Here is a 25,611-nt window from a genome sequence, read left to right on the forward strand (position 1 = left end):
CATTTTGGATATGGGAGACTCAACCTGTAATTGTTTTTATTGCCCCTGGAACACTTTTTCATAGCAAGTCTCATACTCTACTAGCGCACGCAGGGGGGGTTTCTCACTACTCCCTGACAGACATTTGCAGGTCAATCGGGAGGAGGAGCCAATATGATGTGATTCAATTAGAATTGCATCATTTGGCTCCACCCCCTCCCGTTTGACCCACGAAACATGGAATTTTGACGCTAGGGGGAGGAGCCTAGTGACATGGTGCCAGCCTGCAAGGTAAGTGTGTGTGTAATGTATGTGTGACATACAGTAATTTTCATGGGTAGAGATGAGCATGTTTCGGCATATTTCATGTTTCTGTAAATATCAGTGGGCCTGATTCAGAGCCGCTCGTAAGCGGCCGCTCGTTCGCTCCGAGCGATGTTCGCACATCTGCGTATACATATGGGTCGTAATGCGCATGCGCCAACCAGTCATTGCGGTCGGAAATCGAGCGCTTGCAAAATAGCAAGTGCCTGCTAATTTCAGTGACAGGATGAGGCGTTTGTAGGTGGTAACAGGGGAAGGTGCTTGAAAACGGGGAGTGGAGATCCGAACGCAGGCATGCCAAACGGTCAAAACGGGCGTTTTAAGGGTGTGCATAATTAATACAGCAGCGTCATCGACCACGTCACTTGGTTGTTTCTCAGCCTGAACTGTTCGCATGATTGCGGTAGGAAAATCCTACCACAAGCACTGCGAGCAGTTCAGACGCCTTTCGATGTACTCGATTAATCTAATAAATAGCGGAGATGACGTATGATGCGAGCGGCCAGGGGGCGTCTTTACAAAATAGCGAGCGCATGTTTCGTTCGCTCGCTCAGACATAGAGGCGTCAACAGACCGCAAAGAGCGAGCGCTCAATTTAAATAGCCGGCCCCTTTTTCTGAATGAGCGAGCGCAAATAGCGTCCGGCTCTGAATCAGGCCCTGTGTTTCATAACTGGGTGAACAGATTTTCTATTTTTAGAATGTCAGTCTTTTAAAACAAAATTATTTTATGAGGATAACAAACTGAAACAAATTTTCTTTGTCCTCAAGAGTTGCAGAAGATTTGCTGCTGTAGCTGGACAAGCCTAACAAATATCCCATTCTCCAAGCCGATCTTTCAAGTTTCTACTGTGATTTTTGAACCAGTTGTACATTTATTTATTTTTCTGCAAGAGTAGCTGGATATACAATATTTGAGTTCCGTGAAGGGATTTCACATCACATTTATTAGAGATGAGCAGTTCAGTTTTGTTGAAAACCGAACACACCCGAACTTTGGGGTTCCAAGTTGAACTAATTCCAAGTTAAATCACTTTTGGGGTTCCAAGGAGAACCGGAGTCCCATTTGGGTCTTCCCTTAAGTTTGGAACTCGGGGGTCGATTCAGACCTGGACGCTAAGCTGCGCTCTCTCGCAGCCAAAAGGGTCCGGGTATGTAAATTCCGCGATCGCACTGTCTAGTGTAAGGACACCCTCTATGTTAGAGAGTGACAACAGAGTGAACGCACGCCGGTCTAAAGACGTCGACTTTTCTTTCTTAACACAGGTCATCTCCAGGAAGTGTCAGATTAATCAGAACCATCGAGAGCCATGGGAGCTGAACGCAGCGCTTGAGGTCGACCCTACTCCACCGCAAGCACTGCGATCAGTGCAGGCTGAAATACAACCAAGTGACGTGTACAATGACTCTTCCATGCTAATTATGCACACCCATAAAATGGTGTTTAGACACCCAGACACGCGTTCGCAGCATCACTCCCCCGTCACAAGCTCCTTCCCCTGTTACCACCCGCAAACGGCGCTATCTGTCACTCAAATTAGCGTCCAGCCTGTGTACTACGAGCCAGTGGCGTCATAAGGGGGGTGTGGGCTACACCCGGGTGTCACCCGCCGAGGGGTGACACCAAGGTGCAGACTGGCACTCCCCGTAGTGACAGGAGCTGGGTGCTGCACTGTAGTATTAAGTGCAGCACCCGGCTCCTGACACTGTGAGGGAGCCGGCACTGCAACACAAGGCAGTCAGCACCCCCTGCACCCCCTCCCAGTAATATTAAAAAAAACAGGACAAGAAGGATCGGTCTGCGAGGCCACGCCCCGTCCTGCGAGGCCACGTCCCCTGTCCCTTGAGGCCACGGCCCTTCGCACGAGGCCACGCCCCTTTTCGAGGCGCAACGTCCCTCCCTGCACCGGGTGACACCGCGGGGAGGGACGCCACTGCTATGAGCGCACAATTCCCGAGCACAGTGAGTGACTCGCGCATGCGCATATTGACACATACGCATGCACAAACGGGCGATTATCGCCCATAGCGTGCGTTTACAGCTTACTGTCCAGGTCTGAATCGGGCCCTTGGATCTAAAAATTGGATTTCATTTAACAGGCCCAAATGACATGATTTTAGCTAAATTTACCAAATTTAAAGAAATCCAAAACCGATCCAAAACATTTAAGGGACTTTGTACCAAAACCATAACATTTGAGGGTGGGGTTGCCAAAACCAAAACAAGGGGGACTGCGCATATCTCTAGTATTTCTATATTTCACATTCTGCAATTAATGGTAATTATAACAGTGACATTTTGCTTTGTGCTGTATTTGGGGTAAAATAAATGAGAAGTCTGGGCAAAAAAAACAAAGGCCCTCATTCAGAGGCGGTCGCAAGAACGATCGCTCTCTCTGAATGAGGGCGGCCGCTTCCTTTTTTTTAGTGCGGCCTCCTGGTCGCTAGCTAAGCTGTGGGTTACCACCCACAGCTTTGCGACCGACCAGGTTGATGGTCGCGATGGTGAACACCATCGCGACCATCGGGGCTTGCGACGAGACCCTAAGGTCGGGTCTCGGCAACCACAAGCCCCAGGGAGCTTCCTGCTCTGATCGAGCAGGAAGCTCCTCACTGACATCACTGATGATTTCAGTGCGGCCGCCCACAAAATGGCAAGTGTTCCATCAGGAACGCCTCCGTTTGTGAAACCACCCCCCCTGCCCCGCCTACAAAACGGGACGAGCTATCGGTCAACATCGACAGCCGCCCCTTTTTGTAGAGAGCTCCGGAGCGAGAGAGTTTCTCTCTCGCCCCGGGGCTTGCGCACGCGCAGTACGGCCGCTGCGCATGCGCAGGGCTAACCATTGACCCGGTTGCAAGCGCATCGGCGCTTGCGACCGGGTCTGAATGAGACCCAAAGTTCGTTCAACTCTAAGTGGAATAAAAATAATATGGAGACTTTTGTGTGGAACGCCTGGCGTACTGATTCAGCTGCGCCTGTGTGTGCGTCTTTTTCTGCAGTCGAGTCTGCGATGCTAACTGCATGTAGAAATGTGGAACGACATTCATATTCAGCAAAACAGCTTTAAAGATTTCGCTTAACTTCATTTTGGGAGACTTACTGAATAGATACCTACAGAACGGATATACAGGAGCTGCATTGGTGTCATTGTATTTGCACGGCGTTTGTGTTATAATTATAAACATTTCTTATTTTCATTATTAAACGCCTCCTGCGAATACACTTTTTACATCAGGGGTTAGAATTTCCTTTAAAGGCTGATCAAGTTATTACAGCCATTAAATATAAATGGTGAGCTTTACTGCAGCATATTACATTTTATTGCACGGGAAAGTGCAGGTTGCATCATGGGAATAGAGGTAAACGTGATGCATGATTTACAGAGAAGAAGACATGTATTAAGTACTAGGCATGGAGGCTAAAAAACATATGAAGTCACTCACCCATGTGCGTTTGGCCTGATGGATATTACTCAGTCCCCACAGTAAGGCTTGGGCTAAATCCTCTGTAGCTGCTGGTAAAGATATAATAAATTAGTGTGTATTGCTCTTGTAAAAGATGTGAACAGTGAGTGAATAGGACGCAGTTGCTCGGGTCTGCAGTCTACATGTGACATTCTCCCAAGGCATTTGTGCCCATGGATACCGTAACGCCTGGTATTTTTTTTTCTTTTGTTTACAGAGTCTTAATTACAGAGTAGAATTTTAGTTGCACGCTTGTGTCTAACAGCACTGTAAGAAAAAAGTATTTGTGAACAGCAGAACCCCAAGCCAAGGCTATTTGTTCACCTGTGGCCTTGACAGAGGTGACAGAGCTGGAATGGCAATCCTTTCTTGTTTATTTGTGGTTTTGGAGATGACTTAGTTATTTGCTTTTATTTGTAAGGTAATGATGTCCATTTTAAAATATAATACACCATCAAAGTAATATTAATCTGGATTCCTGGCATACTGACATAGATGACGTTTTTTCTGACTCTTCTTAAGATACACACATTGCTGGGCGGCATGGTGACACAGTGGTTAGCTTTGCTGTCTCACAGCACTGGGGTCATGGCTTTGACTCCTACCAGGTGCCTAACTGTGTGGAGTTTATATGCTCTCCCCATTTAAACATACTGGTAGATTAATTGGTTCCTGACATATGTGGACCCTAGTACAGAACATATATGTGTGTTAGGGAATTTAGACTACAAGGAGTGTATTTACTAAACTCAATTTTTAAAAGCCACTGATTCTCAGTTTCTTTGAGGGCTGGATTTAAAAGGGCCATGGTAATATACGCAAAATCAGGCTTGTTTTTTTTTTTGCGGGTATTTTAATGAGTTCAGTTTATAGTCTTAAATAAGGATCACATACAATTAATCAGTTAAGTACAGGGGCGTATCTATAATGGGTGCAGGGTGTGAGGTGCGCATGGGTCCAGGGGGGCCCCGCACCGCACACCCTGCACCCACATTGTTTAAAACTCACCTGTCCATGGTCCCGCGCCGGGTATCAGCGCTGCACAGAACACCAGAAAACGTCCGCCGCGCCCATTTTTTCCAGCGTTCTGCGTATGCACAGTAGACTCTGGGCACACTCTTGTTCCCAGAGCCTACTGACTCTGCGGTTGCCGGCCAGCCGCATCAGTTGGCTGCTTGCCGCCGGGGAGAGAGGAGGGGGCCCAGAATGGGGAATGCACATGGGCCCCCTCTTATCTTAAGACGCCCCTGGTTAAGTATCATTCATAAACATAAAAATACATAATAATAACCGGACAATATGGATTACAGTATATACCTCAATAGGTCGCCTATTTCTGGATAATGCAGCCTCGGTGTAATCATATAGTCTTTGAGGCACAGAAATGACTTTGTAAACTATGTAAAAAGTTTAATCCAGATTTAGCAGTTAAGTAGAAAAAGCAGATTACCTGTCCTTAGGAGATAGGTACAAGCAGTCCTGATAGCAAGGGATCCTCGCAGACTTGATGGCTGTAGGCATTCCCTAACCTGACCTAAGAAGGGCAATTTCTGTACTGGTTCTTAGTCCCGGATGAACAGTGTGGTCTTTTAAGGGCAGTCCAACTGTCACAGTTGTATTTCAATTGCAGGCTTAACGCGTTTCGCTGAGGTAATAACGCTTCAGTTTCTGAAGAAGCACAAATCAGCGATCCAAATTTGTGGTCTATTATCCACAATGTCCACTTGTTATTATGTATTTTTAGGTTTATGAACGATACTTACTTTTTAACTGATTAATTGTATGTGATACTTATTTTAAGATTAAAAACTCAATTAATTTTAATATCAAAACACAGCAGTTTTGATTTAGTAGGCAGCATCCTTAGTTGATATATTTTTTCTTTTTTCTTCTTTTTTCCTGTGGTTTTGCAGGTATTACTATTGTCCAGGCCCTGCTCTGGGCCTACCTGCACCATGTGCAAGAAGTTTTGAAGTTCTGCCCCCCACAGTAACAAAAAAACACACATTGTACCCCACAGAATAAAATATATTGTCTCACGTATAGCAATATACCTAGCTACACACCATACTGCATCAACACCACCACCACTTCTAACACCATACTGCAGCAACACCTCCACTTCTAACACCATACTGCAGCAACACAACCACTTCTAACATCATACTGCAGTAACACAACTAGGGGTGAGCGGGTTCGGATTTCTGAAATCCGAACCCCCCCGAGCCCCCCCGATCCGAGTCCGATCCGAGTCAGGCTCGACTTTTCCCGCCTGACTCGGATCTGACATCGAGGCAAAACGTCATCATCCCGCCTTCCGAGTCTCGCGGGTTTTGGATCCTATATAAGGTACCCGCGTCGGCGCCATTTTCTCACTCGGCTGTGGACAGTGAAGAGGGAGGGTGGGAGTTAGTGCTGTGTAGTGTAGTGTAGTGTAGTGCTGCTGTTGTCCACTACTTCAAAGTCCATAGGGGCTGGCTGTGTTGTGCTGTGCTGCTGTTGTTAATAGGGGCTGTGTCCACTACTTCAAAGTCCATAGGGGCTGGCTGGACTGTGTTGTGCAGTCAGTTCCAAAGTCCTGTGCAGTGTCCCAGTCCTAAAGGGGTGCTGTAGTGTTGTCCAGGGGGTGCTCTGTCCATCAGGGGTGCTCCCCCCAAGTGCTAAAAAAATAATATATTTTCTGTGTTTGTGAATTGTGTGCGCAGTAGCCGCACGTGCATCAACAAAGTAGTGCCAAGCGTGCGCCTGTGTCATAAGTAAAGGGCCGGCTGGCTTGACCGTTAAGGGTGCTGTAACCCCCGAAAGTACACTCCAGTCCAAACCAAAAAAAAAATTATTTTCTGTGTTTGTGAATTGTGTGCGCAGTAGCCGCACGTGCATCAACAAAGTAGTGCCAAGCGTGCGCCTGTGTCATAAGTAAAGGGCCGGCTGGCTTGACCGTTAAGGGTGCTGTAACCCCCGAAAGTACACTCCAGTCCAAACCAAAAAAAAAATTATTTTCTGTGTTTGTGAATTGTTTGCGCAGTAGCCGCACGTGCATCAACAAAGTAGTGCCAAGCGTGCGCCTGTGTCATAAGTAAAGGGCCGGCTGGCTTGACCGTTAAAGGGTGCTGTAACCCCTGAAAGTACACTCCAGTCCAAACCAAAAAAAAATTATTTTCTGTGTTTGTGAATTGTGTGCGCAGTAGCCGCACGTGCATCAACAAAGTAGTGTCAAGCGTTCGCCTGTGTCATAAGTAAAGGGCCGGCTGGCTTGACCGTTAAGGGTGCTGTAACCCCCGAAAGTACACTCCAGTCCAAACCAAAAAAAAAATTATTTTCTGTGTTTGTGAATTGTGTGCGCAGTAGCCGCACGTGCATCAACAAAGTAGTGCCAAGCGTGCACCTGTGTCATAAGTAAAGGGCCGGCTGGCTTGACCGTTAAGGGTGCTGTAACCCCCGAAAGTACACTCCAGTCCAAACCAAAAAAAAAATTATTTTCTGTGTTTGTGAATTGTGTGCGCAGTAGCCGCACGTGCATCAACAAAGTAGTGCCAAGCGTGCGCCTGTGTCATAAGTAAAGGGCCGGCTGGCTTGACCGTTAAGGGTGCTGTAACCCCCGAAAGTACACTCCAGTCCAAACCTAAAAAAAAATTATTTTCTGTGTTTGTGAATTGTGTGCGCAGTAGCCGCACGTGCATCAACAAAGTAGTGCCAAGCGTGCGCCTGTGTCATAAGTAAAGGGCCGGCTGGCTTGACCGTTAAAGGGTGCTGTAACCCCCGAAAGTACACTCCAGTCCAAACCAAAAAAAAATTATTTTCTGTGGTTGTGAATTGTGTGCGCAGTAGCCGCACGTGCATCAACAAAGTAGTGCCAAGCGTGCGCCTGTGTCATAAGTAAAGGGCCGGCTGGCTTGACCGTTAAGGGTGCTGTAACCCCCGAAAGTACACTCCAGTCCAAACCTAAAAAAAAATTATTTTCTGTGTTTGTGAATTGTGTGCGCAGTAGCCGCACGTGCATCAACAAAGTAGTGCCAAGAGTGCGCCTGTGTCATAAGTAAAGGGCCGGCTGGCTTGACCGTTAAAGGGTGCTGTAACCCCCGAAAGTACACTCCAGTCCAAACCAAAAAAAAATTATTTTCTGTGTTTGTGAATTGTGTGCGCAGTAGCCGCACGTGCATCAACAAAGTAGTGCCAAGCGTGCGCCTGTGTCATAAGTAAAGGGCCGGCTGGCTTGACCGTTAAGGGTGCTGTAACCCCCGAAAGTACACTCCAGTCCAAACCAAAAAAAAAATTATTTTCTGTGTTTGTGAATTGTGTGCGCAGTAGCCGCACGTGCATCAACAAAGTAGTGCCAAGCGTGCGCCTGTGTCATAAGTAAAGGGCCGGCTGGCTTGACCGTTAAGGGTGCTGTAACCCCCGAAAGTACACTCCAGTCCAAACCAAAAAAAAAATTATTTTCTGTGTTTGTGAATTGTGTGCGCAGTAGCCGCACGTGCATCAACAAAGTAGTGCCAAGCGTGCGCCTGTGTCATAAGTAAAGGGCCGGCTGGCTTGACCGTTAAGGGTGCTGTAACCCCCGAAAGTACACTCCAGTCCAAACCAAAAAAAAAATTATTTTCTGTGTTTGTGAATTGTGTGCGCAGTAGCCGCACGTGCATCAACAAAGTAGTGCCAAGCGTGCGCCTGTGTCATAAGTAAAGGGCCGGCTGGCTTGACCGTTAAGGGTGCTGTAACCCCCGAAAGTACACTCCAGTCCAAACCTAAAAAAAAATTATTTTCTGTGTTTGTGAATTGTGTGCGCAGTAGCCGCACGTGCATCAACAAAGTAGTGCCAAGCGTGCGCCTGTGTCATAAGTAAAGGGCCGGCTGGCTTGACCGTTAAAGGGTGCTGTAACCCCCGAAAGTACACTCCAGTCCAAACCAAAAAAAAATTATTTTCTGTGGTTGTGAATTGTGTGCGCAGTAGCCGCACGTGCATCAACAAAGTAGTGCCAAGCGTGCGCCTGTGTCATAAGTAAAGGGCCGGCTGGCTTGACCGTTAAGGGTGCTGTAACCCCCGAAAGTACACTCCAGTCCAAACCTAAAAAAAAAATTATTTTCTGTGTTTGTGAATTGTGTGCGCAGTAGCCGCACGTGCATCAACAAAGTAGTGCCAAGAGTGCGCCTGTGTCATAAGTAAAGGGCCGGCTGGCTTGACCGTTAAAGGGTGCTGTAACCCCCGAAAGTACACTCCAGTCCAAACCAAAAAAAAATTATTTTCTGTGTTTGTGAATTGTGTGCGCAGTAGCCGCACGTGCATCAACAAAGTAGTGCCAAGCGTGCGCCTGTGTCATAAGTAAAGGGCCGGCTGGCTTGACCGTTAAGGGTGCTGTAACCCCCGAAAGTACACTCCAGTCCAAACCAAAAAAAAAATTATTTTCTGTGTTTGTGAATTGTGTGCGCAGTAGCCGCACGTGCATCAACAAAGTAGTGCCAAGCGTGCGCCTGTGTCATAAGTAAAGGGCCGGCTGGCTTGACCGTTAAGGGTGCTGTAACCCCCGAAAGTACACTCCAGTCCAAACCAAAAAAAAAATTATTTTCTGTGTTTGTGAATTGTGTGCGCAGTAGCCGCACGTGCATCAACAAAGTAGTGCCAAGCGTGCGCCTGTGTCATAAGTAAAGGGCCAGCTGGCTTGACCGTTAAAGGGTGCTGTAACCCCCGAAAGTACACTCCAGTCCAAACCAAAAAAAAATTATTTTCTGTGTTTGTGAATTGTGTGCGCAGTAGCCGCACGTGCATCAACAAAGTAGTGCCAAGCGTGCGCCTGTGTCATAAGTAAAGGGCCGGCTGGCTTGACCGTTAAAGGGTGCTGTAACCCCTGAAAGTACACTCCAGTCCAAACCAAAAAAAAATTATTTTCTGTGTTTGTGAATTGTGTGCGCAGTAGCCGCACGTGCATCAACAAAGTAGTGCCAAGCGTGCGCCTGTGTCATAAGTAAAGGGCCGGCTGGCTTGACCGTTAAGGGTGCTGTAACTCCCGAAAGTACACTCCAGTCCAAACCAAAAAAAAAATTATTTTCTGTGTTTGTGAATTGTGTGCGCAGTAGCCGCACGTGCATCAACAAAGTAGTGCCAAGAGTGCGCCTGTGTCATAAGTAAAGGGCCGGCTGGCTTGACCGTTAAAGGGTGCTGTAACCCACAAAGTACACTCCAGTCCGAACCAAAAAAAAAATTATTTTCTGTGTTTAGCCGCACGTATATATCAAATCGATATAACATAAATGGAGGACCAAACTTTCTCCGATAAAAATAAAATAGAGAAAGATCAAGAACCACTTCCTCCTAGTGCTGAAGCTGCTGCCACTAGTCATGACATAGACGATAACATGCCATCAACGTCGTCTGCCAAGGCCGATGCCCAATGTCATAGTAGAGGGCACATACAATCCCAAATGGCAAAGTTCAGGAAAATGACCTTGAAAAAGACATTTAAATCAGCTGAAGAGAAACGTAAACTTGCCAATATGCCATTTACGACACGGAGTGGCAAGGAACGGCTAAGGTCGATCCCTAGTATGTTCATGACTAGTGGTTCAGCTTCACATGACGATGGAAGCACTCCTCCCACTAAAAAAATCAAAAGAGTTAAGCTGGCAAAAGCACAGCGAAGAACTGTGCTTTCTAAGAAGATATCACAAATCCCCAAAGAGAGTCCAAGTGTGGTGGTGGTTGCGATGCCTGACCTTCCCAGCACTGGACGGGAAGAGGTGGCTCTTTCCACCATTTGCACGCCCCCTGCAAGTGCTGAAAGGAGCACCCACAGTCCACTTGCTGATATGCAAATTGAAGATGTCACTGTTGAAGTACAACAGGATGAGGATACTGGTGTAGCTGGCGCTGAGGAGGAAGTTGGCGAGGAGGATTCTGATGGTGATGTGGTTTGTTTAAATCAGGCTCCGGGGGAGACAGTTGTTGTCCGTGGGATGAAAAAGCCCATCACGGTCATGCCTGGGCAGAAGACCAAACATTCCACCTCTTTGGTCTGGCAATATTTCTATCCAAATCCGGACAACAACTGTCTTGCCATATGTACCATATGTAAAGGTGAAATAAGTAGGGGTAGGGACGTCAACCACCTAGGAACATCCTCCCTTATACGGCACCTGCAGCGCGTTCATAAAAAGTTACTGTCAAGTTCAGAAACTTTGGCTCAGACCGTAAGCAGTCCAGGGACACCTAAATCCCGTTGTCCTGTTGTATCCAAGCGCCTGCAAACCACACCGTCAACTCCCTCCTCGTCAATTTCCTCCTTAGTCAGGATCGGAAGTAGTCCTGCAGGCCATATCACTGGCATGACTGACTCTCCTATCCGGGATTCCTCCGGAGGATCCTGCATTGCTACGCCTACTGCTGCCGCTGCTGCTGTTGCTGCTGCTGCTGGGAGTCGTTCATCATCCCAGAGAGGAAGTAGGAACACCACTACTTTTACTAAACAATTGACCCTCCAACAGTCCTTAGCGAGGAGGATGAAGTACGACAGCAGTCATCCTGAAGCAAAACGTATAACTGAGGCCTTGACTGCTATGTTGGTGTTAGACGTGCGTCCGGTATCCGCCATTAGTGCAGTGGGATTTAGACAATTGATGGAGGTAGTGTGTCCCCGGTTCCAAATCCCGTCTAGATTCCACTTCACTAGGCAGGCGATACCGAGACTGTACAGAAACGTCAGAAAAAGTGTCCTCAGTGTCCTGAAAAATGCCGTTGTACACAATGTCCACTTAACCACGGACATGTGGACAAGTGGAACAGGGCAGACTAAGGACTATATGACTGTGACAGCCCACTGGGTAGATGTATCACCTTACGCAGCAACAGCAGCAGCGTCACCAGTAGCAGCATCTCAGAAACGCCAGCTCGTTACAAGGCAGGCTACGCTGTGTATCACCGGTTTCAGTAAGAGGCACACCGCCGACAACCTCTTAGAGAAACTGAGGGAAATCATCGCCCAGTGGCTTACCCCACTTAGACTCTCCTGGGGATTTGTGATATCTGACAACGCCACCAATATTGTGCGGGCATTACATCTGGGCAAATTCCAGCACGTCCCATGTTTTGCTCACACAATAAACTTGGTGGTGCAGAATTTTCTGAAAAGCGACAGGGGCGTGCAGGAGACGCTTTGGGTGGCCCGAAAAATTTCTGGCCACTTTCGCCATTCAGCGACTGCGTGCCGAAGACTGGAGCGCCAGCAAACACTCTTGAACCTGCCCCGCCATCACCTGAAGCAAGAGGTTGTGACGCGGTGGAACTCAACCCTCTATATGCTTCAGAGGATGGAGGAGCAGCAAAAGGCCATACAAGCCTATACATCCACCTATGACATAGGCAAAGGAGGGGGTATGCACCTGACTCAAGCGCAGTGGAGAATGATTTCCGTGTTGTGCAAGGTTCTTCAGCCCTTCGAACTTGCCACACGTGAAGTCAGTTCAGACACTGCCAGCTTGAGTCAGGTCATTCCCCTCATCAGGCTTTTGCAGAAGCAGCTGGAGAAAGTGAAGGAGGAGCTAAGACGGAGCGATTCCGCTCGGCATGTGGGACTTGTGGATGAAGCCCTTCATTCGCTTTGCCAGGATTCCAGGGTGGTCAATCTGTTGAAATCAGACCACTACATTTTGGCCACCGTGCTCGATCCTAGGTTTAAAGCCTATGTGGTGTCTCTCTTTCCGGCCGACACAAGCCTGCAGAGGTGCAAAGACCTGCTGGTGAACACACTGTCAGCTGAAGCGGAACGTGACACGTCAACGGCTCCTTCTTCATTTTCTCCCGCAACTGGGGCTGCCAGGAAAAAACTTAGGTATCCTAAGCAACCCGCTGGCGGTGATGCAGGGCAGGCAGGACCAAGTTTGGACATCTGGTCCGGACTGAAGGACCTGGCAACAATTTCTGACATGTCTACTGTCACTGCATATGATACTGTCACCATTGACAGAATGGTGGAGGATTACATCGGTGACAGCATCCAAGTAGGCATGTCAGACAGTCCATACCTGTACTGGCAGGAAAAAGAGGCAATTTGGAGGCCCCTGTACAAACTGGCTCTATTTTACCTGAGTTGCCCCCCCTCCAGTGTGTACTCCGAAAGAGTGTTTAGTGCAGCCGGGAACCTTGTCAGCGAAAGGCGTAGGAGGTTGCTTCCACAGAATGTGGAGAAGATGATGTTCATCAAAATGAATTATCAGCTCTTCCAGGGAGACCAGCCTCCAGAAGGTACAGAGGGACCTGTGGTGGTGGATTCAAGTGGGGACGAGTTAATACTTTGTGAGGATGAGGATGTACACACTGAAGAGGGTGAGGAATCGGTGGATGAGGAGGATGAGGATGACATCTTGCCTCCGTAGAGCCAGTTTGTGCAGGGACACATTAATTGCCAGCTTGTTTTGTGGGGGCCCAAACGAACCAATCATTTCAGCCACAGTTGTGTGGCAGACCCTGGCGCTGAAATGATTGATTTGTTAAAGTGTGCATGTCCTGTTTATACAACATAAGGGTGGGTGGGAGGGCCCAAGGACAATTCCATCTTGCACCTCTTTTTTTCTTTGCATTATGTACAGTTTGGGGCCTAGTTTTTCTAACTGCCATCCTGCCTGCCACTGCAGTGTCACTCCTAGATGGGTCACGTGTTTGTGCCGCCCACTCGTGTCGCTTAGCATAGTCATCCAGCTACCTCGGTGCAACCTTTTGGACATAAAAACACTATTGTGAGGTGTGAGGTGTTCAGAATAGACTGGAAATGAGTGGAAATTAAGGTTATTGAGGTTAATAATAGCATAGGAGCAGAAAAACCTACAAATTCTGTGATTTTAGCTGTTTTTATGCTTTTTTTCAAAAAAATACAGATCCAAAACACAAAACCCAGAACCCAAAACACGGAAGGGTGGTTTTGGCAAAACCAATCCAGATCCAAAACACGAAGAAAGATCCAGATCCAAAACCAAAACACAAAACACGAAAAGTGGCCGGTGCACACCCCTAAACACAACCACTTCTAACATCATACTGCAGCAACACAACCACTTCTAACACCATACTGCAGCAACACCACCACTTCTAACACCATACTGCAGCAACACCACCACTTCTAACACCATACTGCAGCAACACAACCACTTCTAACACCATACTGCAGCAACACCACCACTTCTAACACCATACTGCAGCAACACCACCACTTCTAACACCATACTGCAGCAACACCTCCACTTCTAACACCATACTGCAGCAACACCACCACCACTTCTAACACCATACTGCAGCAACACAACCACTTCTAACATCATACTGCAGCAACACCACCACCACTTCTAACATCATACTGCAGCAACACAACCACTTCTAACACCATACTGCAGCAACACAACCACTTCTAACACCATACTGCAGCAACACAACCACTTCTAACACCATACTGCATCAACACCACCACTTCTAACACCATACTGCAGCAACACCACCACTTCTAACACCATACTGCAGCAACACCACCACTTCTAACACCATACTGCAGCAACACCACCACTTCTAACACCATACTGCAGCAACACCTCCACTTCTAACACCATACTGCAGCAACACCACCACCACTTCTAACACCATACTGCAGCAACACAACCACTTCTAACATCATACTACAGCAACACCACCACCACTTCTAACATCATACTGCAGCAACACAACCACTTCTAGCACCATACTGCAGCAACACAACCACTTCTAACATCATACTGCAGCAACACAACCACTTCTAACACCATATTGCAGCAACACAACCACTTCTAACACCATACTGCAGCAACACCACCACTTCTAACACCATACTGCAGCAACACCACCACTTCTAACACCATACTGCAGCAACACCACCACTTCTAACATCATACTGCAGCAACACAACCACTTCTAACACCATACTGCAGCAACACAACCACTTCTAACACCATACTGCATCAACACCACCACTTCTAACACCATACTGCAGCAACACCACCACTTCTAACACCATACTGCAGCAACACCACCACTTCTAACACCATACTGCAGCAACACCACCACTTCTAACACCATACTGCAGCAACACAACCACTTCTAACACCATACTGCAGCAACACCACCACTTCTAACACCATACTGCAGCAACACAACCACTTCTAACACCATACTGCAGCAACACCACCACTTCTAACACCATACTGCAGCAACACCACCACTTCTAACACCATACTGCAGCAACACCACCACTTCTAACACCATACTGCAGCAACACCACCACTTCTAACACCATACTGCAGTAACACAACCACTTCTAACACCATACTGCAGCAATACAACCACTTCTAACACCATACTGCAGCAACACAACCACTTCTAACACCATACTGCAGCAACACAACCACTTCTAACACCATACTGCAGCAACACAACCACTTCTAACACCATACTGCAGCCACACCACCACTTCTAACACTATACTGCAGCAACACCACCACTTCTAACATCATACTGCGGCAACACAACCACTTCTGACCCACACATTGGAGCATTACCACCATTTCCAACCATGACTGCAGCAACACCACCACTTCTATCACAGAAATGCAGCAACACTACCACTTTTAACACCATACTGCAGCAACACTTCCACTTCTAGCACCATACTGCAGCAACACCACCACTTCTAAAACCAAACTGCAGCAATACTTCCACTTCTAGCATCATACTGCAGCAACACCACCACTTCTAACCCCACTAGAGCATTACCACCATTCCCAACCCTGACTGCAGTGACACCACCACTTCTATCACAGCACTGCAGCAACACCACCACTTCTAACACCATACTGCAGCGACACCACCACTTCTATCACAGCACTGCAGCAACACCACCACTTCTAACACCATACTGCAGCAACACCACCACTTCTATCACAGCACTGCAGCAACACCATGGCTTCTAACACCATACTGCAGCAACACCACCACTTCTAACCCCACTGGAGCATTACCACCATTCCCAACCCTGACTGCAGTGACACCACCACTTCTATCACAGCAATGCAGCAACACCACCACTTCTAACACCATACTGCAGCAACACCACTAATTCTAACACCATACTGCAGCAACACCACTACTTCTAACACCATACTGCAGCAACACTTCGACTTTTAACACCAAACTGCAGCAACACTTCCACTTTTAACACCATACTGCAGCAACACTTCCACTTTTAGCACCATACTACAGCAACACCACTTCTAACATCATACTGTAACAACATCAACACTTCTAACACCATACTTCAGCAATACCACCACTTCAGCCCCATTCATTGGAGCAATATCACCATTTCCAACCTTGACTGCAGCAACACCACCCTTTCTATCACAGCAATGCAGCAACACTACCACTTTTAACACCATACTGCAACAACATTTCCACTTCTAGCACCATACTGTAGCAACACTTCCACTTCTAACACCAAACTGCAGCAACACTTCTACTTCTAGCACCATACTGTAGCAACACTTCTAGCACCATACTGTAGCAACACTTCCACTTCTAACTAGGGATGTGCAGGCTCGGATAGGTTCGAGTTTGCACGTGGAGTTCGGATTTTTCCCTCCAAAAAAACGGAACTCAGAACGAGGCAAAACGTCATCTTACATGGACGAACATCATCATTCCTGGTCTTTTGTCCAGGAATGATGATGTTCGTCCATGTAAGATGACGTTTTGCCTCGTTCTGAGTTCCGTTTTTTTGGAGGGAAAAATCCGAACTCCACGTGCAAACTCGAACCTATCCGAGCCTGCACATCCCTACTTCTAACAACATACTTCAGCAACACTTCTACTTCTAGCACCATACCGTAGCAACACTTCTAGCACCATACTATAGCAACACTTCCATTTCTAACATCATACTTCAGCAACACTTCCACTTCTAGCACCATACTGTAGCAACACTTCCACTTCTAGCACCATACTGTAGCAACACTTCTAGCACCATACTGTAGCAACACTTCCACTTCTAACAACATACTTCAGCAACACTTCTACTTCTAGCCCCATACTGTAGCAACACTTCTAGCACCATACTATAGCAACACTTCCATTTCTATCATCATACTGCAGCAACACTACCACTTTTAATACCATACTACAGCAACACCACCACTTCTAACACCATACTGCAGCAACACCACCACTTCTAACACCATACTGCAGCAACACAACCACTTCTAACACCATACTGCAGCAACACAACCACTTCTAACACCATACTGCAGCCACACCACCACTTCTAACATCATACTGCGGCAACACAACCACTTCTGACCCACACATTGGAGCATTACCACCATTTCCAACCATGACTGCAGCAACACCACCACTTCTATCACAGAAATGCAGCAACACTACCACTTTTAACACCATACTGCAGCAACACTTCCACTTCTAGCACCATACTGCAGCAACACCACCACTTCTAACCCCACTGGAACAACACCACCACTTCTAACCCCACTAGAGCATTACCACCATTCCCAACCCTGACTGCAGTGACACCACCACTTCTATCACAGGACTGCAGCAACACCATCACTTCTAACACCATACTGCAGCGACACCACCACTTCTATCACAGCACTGCAGTAACACCACCACTTCTAACACCATACTGCAGCGACACCACCACTTCTATCACAGCACTGCAGCAACACCACCACTTCTAACACCATACTGCAGCAACACCACCACTTCTATCACAGCACTGCAGCAACACCATGGCTTCTATCACCATACTGCAGCAACACCACCACTTCTAACCCCACTGGAGCATTACCACCATTCCCAACCCTGACTGCAGTGACACCACCACTTCTATCACAGCAATGCAGCAACACCACCACTTCTAACACCATACTGCAGCAACACCACAGCTTCTAACACCATACTGCAGCAACACCACTAATTCTAACACCATACTGCAGCAACACCACTACTTCTAACACATACTGCAGCAACACCACCACTTCTAACACCATACTGCAGCAACACCACCACTTCTAACACCATACTGCAGCAACACCACCACTTCTAACACCATACTGCAGCAACACCACAGCTTCAAACACCATACTGCAGCAACACCACTAATTCTAACACCATACTGCAGCAACACCACTACTTCTAACACATACTGCAGCAACACTTCCACTTTTAACACCAAACTGCAGCAACACTTCCACTTTTAACACCATACTGCAGCAACACTTCCACTTTTAGCACCATACTACAGCAACACCACTTCTAACATCATACAGTAACAACATCAACACTTCTAACACCATACTTCAGCAATACCACCACTTCAGCCCCATTCATTGGAGCAATACCACCATTTCCAACCTTGACTGCAGCAACACCACCCTTTCTATCACAGCAATGCAGCAACACTATCACTTTTAACACCATACTGCAACAACATTTCCACTTCTAGCACCATACTGTAGCAACACTTCCACTTCTAACACCAAACTGCAGCAACACTTCTACTTCTAGCACCATACTGTAGCAACACTTCCACTTCTAACACCAAACTGCAGCAACACTTCTACTTCTAGCACCATACTGTAGCAACACTTCTAGCACCATACTGTAGCAACACTTCCACTTCTAACAACATACTTCAGCAACACTTCCACTTCTAGCACCATACTATAGCAACACTTCCATTTCTAACATCATACTGCAGCAACACTACCACTTTTAATACCATACTACAGCAACACCACTTCTAACACCATACTGTAACAACATCAACACTTCTAACACCATACTCCAGCAACGCCACCACTTTTAACACCAAACTGCAGCAATACCACCATTTCTAACATCATACTGCAGCAACACCATCACTTCTAACCCCACTGGAGCATTACCACCATTTCTAACCCTGACTGCAGCGACACCACCACTTCTATCACAGCACTGCAGCAACACCACCACTTCTACCACCATACTGCAGCAACACAACTGCTTCTAACACTATACTGCAACAACAACACTACTTCTAACACCATACTGTAGCAAAACCACCACTTCTAACGCCATACTGCAGCAACACCACTGCTTCTAACACTATACTGCAGCAACACAACTGCTTCTAACACTATACTGCAACAACAACACTACTTCTAACACCATACTGTAGCAAAACCACCACTTCTAACGCCATACTGCAGCAACACCACTGCTTCTAACACTATACTGCAACACCACTGCTTCTAACACTATACTGCAGCAACACCACTACTTCTAACACCATACTGTAACAACACCACTACTTCTAACACCATACTGTTGCAAAACCACCACTTCTAACACCATACTGCAGCAACACCACTGCTTCTAACACCATACTGCAGCAACACCTGTGCTTCTAACACTATACTGCAACAACACCACTACTTCTAACACCATACTGTAGCAAAACCACCACTTCTAACACCATACTGCAGCAACACCTGTGCTTCTAACACTATACTGCAACACCACTACTGCTAACACCATACTGCCACCATTCCCAGCCTCGACTGCAGCAATACTGCCGCACTACACTAACCCTGCACTACAGCAACTCCCCGCTTCTATCACAGCACTGCAGTGACACCACTACATCTAGCACCATACTGAAGCAACACCACTACTAACCACGCATTGCAGCATTACCACAGTTCACAACCGTGACTGCAGCATTCCCAACATTAATAACCCAACACTGCAGCAATACTACTGACTGCAAGCCAGCACTGCAGCAATACCATCATCCATGCCAGTGCAGTATATAGATTTAGTAAATTGTGGAATAATTCAGGTCACTTATGTGTAGAGTATTTGTGTTGACAGTGGAATAGGCTACCAAGTACCTCCAGGGAGGCTTCATTCCCTGATCCAAGACAGGTACTGAGGTCAGTACTACGCATGTGCTGTGCCATCTTGTTACTGTAAGAGAGTGACACAGTGGGAGATGGATGCTCTGTTCCAGCATCCTGCACCGCTACCCACAAGCTGCATCCAGTCACCGGCTGGTGATCTGTATCGCACCACGCTCCGCTCAAGCTCTGCTCCATCTAAACCATCTATCAAAGTGAGTATGGCTGTACATCTCCTCCATTAACCAACATACTGGTTAAGTAACTGGTCTGTCTGTAGTGATAAGGCATCTGCTAGAGTGTAACTCCATACTTGCCTACTCTTCCCGAATGGCCGGGAGGCTCCCAAAAATGTGATGGCGCTCCTGGCTGCCTGGAAAGAAGCTAAGTCTCCCAGCGATGACTGCTGCCCCATCCGCGGCTGTCCACTTCCCAAGTGTAGTGGGCGGTACACACGGCCAGTGGTGAATTGCATCATCTTAAACTCCGCCCCCTGCTTTACAATGCCGATAATCTCTGCATTGTCTAGAGGGGGAGGGGTGGGCCCAGATGATGCGATTGCATTTGCCAAACCCCCAGCGCCGCCCACTTCAACTGCTCCATGCCCCCCTCGGTGCCAATGTGACTGCCCCATCCTGGAGGACTCTGACATACCACCACACCTGTATATATGCATTTTTTAAGATTTTGTCATCCTTGCTAGACCTAAGGGGAGTTGCTGGTCTGGTAACACCTCCTCCTTCCTTGGCACGCTCCACAGATGACAATATGCACCCTTTAAAATAAATTGATTTGCTTCTAACTGTGAACAAGGCACTTGGGCCCTGATTCAGAGCCGCTTGCTCTGACCAGAGTGCTCGCTCTGAATCAGGGCCCTCCTCCATTAAAATGGAGCGTCCTCCTGGACGCTCGTATAGCTGTGGGTGACCACCCACAGCATATACGAGCGTCCAAAAAGATGGTCGCGATGGTCTTGACCATCGCGACCATCGGACTTGCGAGTGAAACCCTGCGGTCGGGTTTCCCAGCCACAAGCCCTGGAGTAATTTTGGCTCTATCAGAGCCAAAATCACTCCCACTGACATCACTAGTGATGTCAGTGGGGCCGGCTTCAGACGGTAGGCGTTCCCATGGGAACGCCTCCGTCTGGCAGCCACGCCCCCGGCACGCCCACCAAAGGGGGCGTGCTGTCAGTCATCATCGACAGCACGCCCCCTTTGGTGCGAGACCCCGAGCGACGGATTTCCCGTCGCTCGCCGGGTCTCGCGCATGCGCACGACGGAGCTCCCTCCATCGTGCGCATGCGCAGTGGGGACCATCGACCCACTTGCGAGCGTACTGCCGCTTGCGAGTGGGTCTGAATGACCCCCTTTGTGTTTAGGTAGAACTATACAGATGTTAACATGATCCATACTCAGGTACAGGATAAGAGCACCGGTGATGCCTTAAGGATGGTATAAAGGTGCATACAGTAAAAGCCAAAGGAACTCATTTGAAAATATGCAGAACCTTTCACCTGTGAGCACTGTATCATGCAGAGCTTAATCCCTGGGGGCCAGTGTACAAAGCAGAGTATAATACCTGGTGAGCGGTGTACCATGCAGGGCTTAATCCCTCGGGGCCAAGAGAAAAATATAATAGTCCTGCATGTTAAAGAAGTAACTGACAGATAAACAATCTATGTAAGCATAATATACCAGCATACACTTAATTATGTTTCAGAATTTCACCCTTCACCCACCACTCATACCAATGACGTCACTGTGTGCTCTGTGCACAGTCTGGGGCAAATGCAGGATTTTTACAGGGGGGTTTCCACACACATTATACTGTATACATGCACATACATATAGATATACACATTCATATGTACACACACACACACACACACATATATATATATATATATACACATATATGCAGTTATGCACACATACATATGTCACACATACCTTACACATATACACACTCGCACATACTTTATTATTATTATTCTTTATTTATATGGCGCCACAAAGGTTCCGCAGCGCCTTACACAGTACATAATTGAGCACACAAGAAAAACAGTTAATAGTAATACAAAACAATGCCGGACAAGGACATGGTTTATACACATAGCTGCATAACACAAGCAGCAGGACATGAGCAACCAGGTGTTAGGTGCCGTTGTGGGGAGTTAGGAGTAAATGATACTATAAGTAGGGGGAGGAGAAGCACGTGAGGGACGTGGGCCCTGCTCGTGAGAGCTTACATTCTAAAGGGGAGGGGCAGACAGACAGGGGCGACACAGAGGGGTAGATAGTGAGGAAGGAGCATGGAGCAGTGGGTTAGGATAAGTGCTGAGGAATGTGTGTGTATAAGATGACCTGATGTTATGTAAAAATTAAGTCCTTCATTCATCTATCTCTATGGCAGAAAATAGATTGTGTTATTTACATGAGAGAAGTACAAAATAAAGTAGTAGCACTTTAATTGTTGTGTGTTACATTTTAGCGTCTATATACAGCCTGACAAAAAATGCAGCTATAATGGGACTGTCCCGCCATCCTAATACAGTAGTGACTACTTTAGTCCCAGCTGTTGGGTGCTATGCCATGCTCCTGTGAGTGGGTGCTTCTCACATGCTAGAATATGGGGGTTGTTTGAAGTAAGAGTGTTCATGCTGTGGATAAGGTAATAAGTAAGATGAAAACTGGAGTGGAGGCTGTGATATAGAGACAGTGGGCCTGATTCAGAGCCGGATGCTCTGACAGAGCGCTCGCTCTGAATCAGTGCCCTCCTCTTTTTTTTCCTGGCCGCTCGCATAGCTGTGGGTGACCACCCACAGCTATAGCAAGCGGCCAAAAAGATGGTCACGATGGTCAAGACCATCGCGACCATCGGGCTTGCAACGAGACCTTGTGGTAGGGTCTCATCTGCCGCAAGCCCTGGAGTGCTTTCGGCTCTATCAGAGCCGAGAGCACTCCCACTGACATCACTTGTGATGTCAGTGGGGCCGGCCACCATCTGGGCAGCCATGCCCCCGGCACGCCCACCAAAGCGGGCGTGCTGTCACTCACCATCGACAGCACGCCCCCTTTGTAGCGAGACCAATAGCGACGGCTTGGCCGTCGCTATCCGGATCTCGCGCATGCGCACGACGGAGCCGGCTCCCTCATGCGCATGCGCACTTGGCCAACATCGACCAGCTTGCGAGCACTCGGCGCTCGCGAGCGGGTCTGAATCAGGCCCCGTGTGGATTAAAGTTGTTAAATGTTCAAAAATACATGTTAAAGAACAGTGCTACTAATGTATGAGCGCAGCTCCAAAAGTGATATATAAAGGAGAGGTGTGTGAGTAGTGGGTGCAGGAATTAGTTATTAAACAAATGATTAAAGGGCCTGATTCAGACCCACTCGCGAGCGGCTGTCCGCTCGCAAGTGGGTCGATGTTATGGACTGAGCATGCGCACGACGGAGGGAGCTCCGTCGTGCGCATGCGCCAGACGCGACGAGCGAAGGAAAGTCCTTCGCTCGTTGTGTCCGATCAAAGGGGGCGTGCTGTCAATGTTGATTGACAGCACGCCCCCTTTGGTGGGCGTGCCGGGGGCGTTCCCACGGGAACGCCTCCCGTCAAAAGCCGGCCCACTGACATCACTAGTGATGTCAGTGGGAGTGATTTTGGCTCTGATAGAGCCAAAATCACTCCGGAGCTTGCGGTTGAAAACCTCAACCGCAGGCTCCGGCTCGCAATTTCGATGGTCGCGATGGTAACGACCATCGCGGCCATCACAATGCACGCTCGTATAGCCTGTGGGTGGTGACCCACAGCTATACGAGCGTCCAGGAGGACGCTCCATGAAAATGGAGCCCGGCCCTCATTCAGAGCGTGCGCTCTGCTCAGAGCGTACGGCTCTGAATGAGGGCCAAAGTGGATAGATGTGACACAATTGGAAAAGGCAATACAAATTGAATTTATGTAGTATGAGGACAAAATTACAATGTACCCGAGCCGATCCAGTCCGAAGTGTTCTGATCAACAAAGATCAATCAACAAGAGCAGTACACAGATAGGGAAGTATTTGCAGTGTCCAAGCAGTGAGTGCAGTAAGTAGTTGCCTGGATATGCATACAGCAGAAGATGGTGATTTTGTTCATTCACATAAGTATGTTGCTTGTTGTTGTTTGTTGTGTTCTGGTTTTGAGTTTCTTTTTCCTCAGTTTTCCTCCAGTTTAACTCCGGTGTAACTCCGACTTAGTTATCAAATTGTAATTACACTTATAATCTGAACACTTTGAATCTTAACACGGACTATGGCAGCCACCAGCTATGCAGCCTGAGTGAGCAGTAATATCTAAAGTTACAAACATGTGTCTCTGTGCTCACTGATTGGGACCCCATTGATTGGGACATACATTACACACAACTTACCTTGCAGCAGCTGCGGGGTCAGGACCTGGCAGGCTGGCACCCTGTCCTTAAGCTCCGCCTTCCCCACAGCAAAATGCTGTGATTCGCGGGTCAATCAGAGTGGGCGGAGCCAAATGACGCAATTCTAATAGAATCATGTCACATTGGCCCCACCTCCTCCCTATTAGCCCGCAAATCGCGGCATGTTGCTGTGAGGGGGGCGAGGCTTAAGGACAGGGTGCCTGCCTGTCAGAAACCCCCCCTGCGTGCGCTACTGCGCAGTGTCACTCTGATCTCTAGATGATGTTAATACATTTTGTTTTTATTATTGCGCAGCTATAACTTGACGGATCGAGATAAAACAAAGTGCAGGTTATTTCTAGGAGTTTCCATTACAAAATGATGCAGTTTCCATGAAAATCGGTTCAGTCGTTTTTTTGCTCCAACTTGGAACAGACAGACAGACACAACATTCTTATTATATTAGTATATATTATTATTAATTTTATATTTCATAAATGTATGGTGTAATAGATTTTCTTCATATGTATACTATTTACATGGCATTGTGTGTAGGTGTGTGTGTGTGTGTAAGTGTGTAGGTGTGTGTGTGTGTGTGTAGGTGTGTGTGTGTAGAAATATTTTTATATTTAGTTAGTGACACCAAGCCTTAGTTTAGCATTGTGAGGGAATGCTTGTCTGTTATGGCAACTTGGGAGCATTAAGCCCCTGAGGTGACAGGAGCTGACAGTTAGAGAGCGTGCATTGCCATGTAGCTGGGGAATGAATGAGATGCATGGTGATTATGCCGGGTGAATGACATTGTATTAGCAAGGCGTGCATGGCTGTGTAGAGAGCATTGTGTGTCATCAGTGCAATGCTGGGAGTATGTATTAATTACATGGTTATTTACAATAGCAGGAATTTTTACAGTGCAGGTGTTGGAAAATAAATAATACAAAGGGAATACTGACTGTATTTTATAACATGCCCTACTATAAAAATGCCAGTACAGGGTTTGATTCAGAGATGGATGCGATGCAGATGCTTCCGCAGTTCAGCGATTATCAGCGGTCTGTGCCTGTGTCGCACTGCCTAGTCGCCAACTTTCATTATCATCCGCGGTCGCAGCAAATATTCCTGCAGTGTGATTGACAGTAAGGGGACGTTTTGGAGAGGTAATCCATGTAGTATCCTTTTTTGGGGGGTGTCTCGGCATGCGACTGCGATCCCGTGCGCAGTAAAAGTGGCTGTGGCATAGGGTCACTCAGAACTCCGATAATCGACTGATCTGCAACCGATGCTGCGTTTGTACGCAGTTGCTTGGATTTGCGAAGTCGCCAAGGATAGGGGGGGTCTTAATATAAATCCCGGCGGATGCAACATCTGCATATTTTCACACAGCTGCTGCAAATAAATTCGCGACAGCAGTGGCATTAGCGCACATCTCTGAATCAGGCCCATAGAACGATTGCTTTCCCTAATAAGCTTAAACGAG

The 25,611-nt window shown here is 47.4% G+C and overlaps 1 protein-coding gene across 2 annotated transcripts in view; it reads right to left on the reverse strand.

The window, feature by feature from the left end:
* Positions 1 to 25,611, reverse strand: part of LOC148511484 (uncharacterized) — a 288,840-nt gene that overhangs the window by 238,829 nt on the left and 24,400 nt on the right. Inside the window, exon 1 of one of the 2 annotated variants that reach the window (XM_088442214.1) lies at positions 3,750 to 3,797. The exons of the other annotated variant lie outside the window; for it this stretch is intronic. The gene's annotated coding sequence lies outside the window, so the exon portion shown is untranslated. Of the gene's footprint in view, positions 1 to 3,749; positions 3,798 to 25,611 lie in introns of those variants that run through there. 2 annotated transcript variants of the gene reach the window in all.

Source organism: Taudactylus pleione, unplaced genomic scaffold (assembly GCF_031769625.1).
Source record: "Taudactylus pleione unplaced genomic scaffold, aTauple2 ptg000306l, whole genome shotgun sequence".
In the NCBI taxonomy this organism is placed as follows: domain Eukaryota; kingdom Metazoa; phylum Chordata; class Amphibia; order Anura; family Myobatrachidae; genus Taudactylus; species Taudactylus pleione.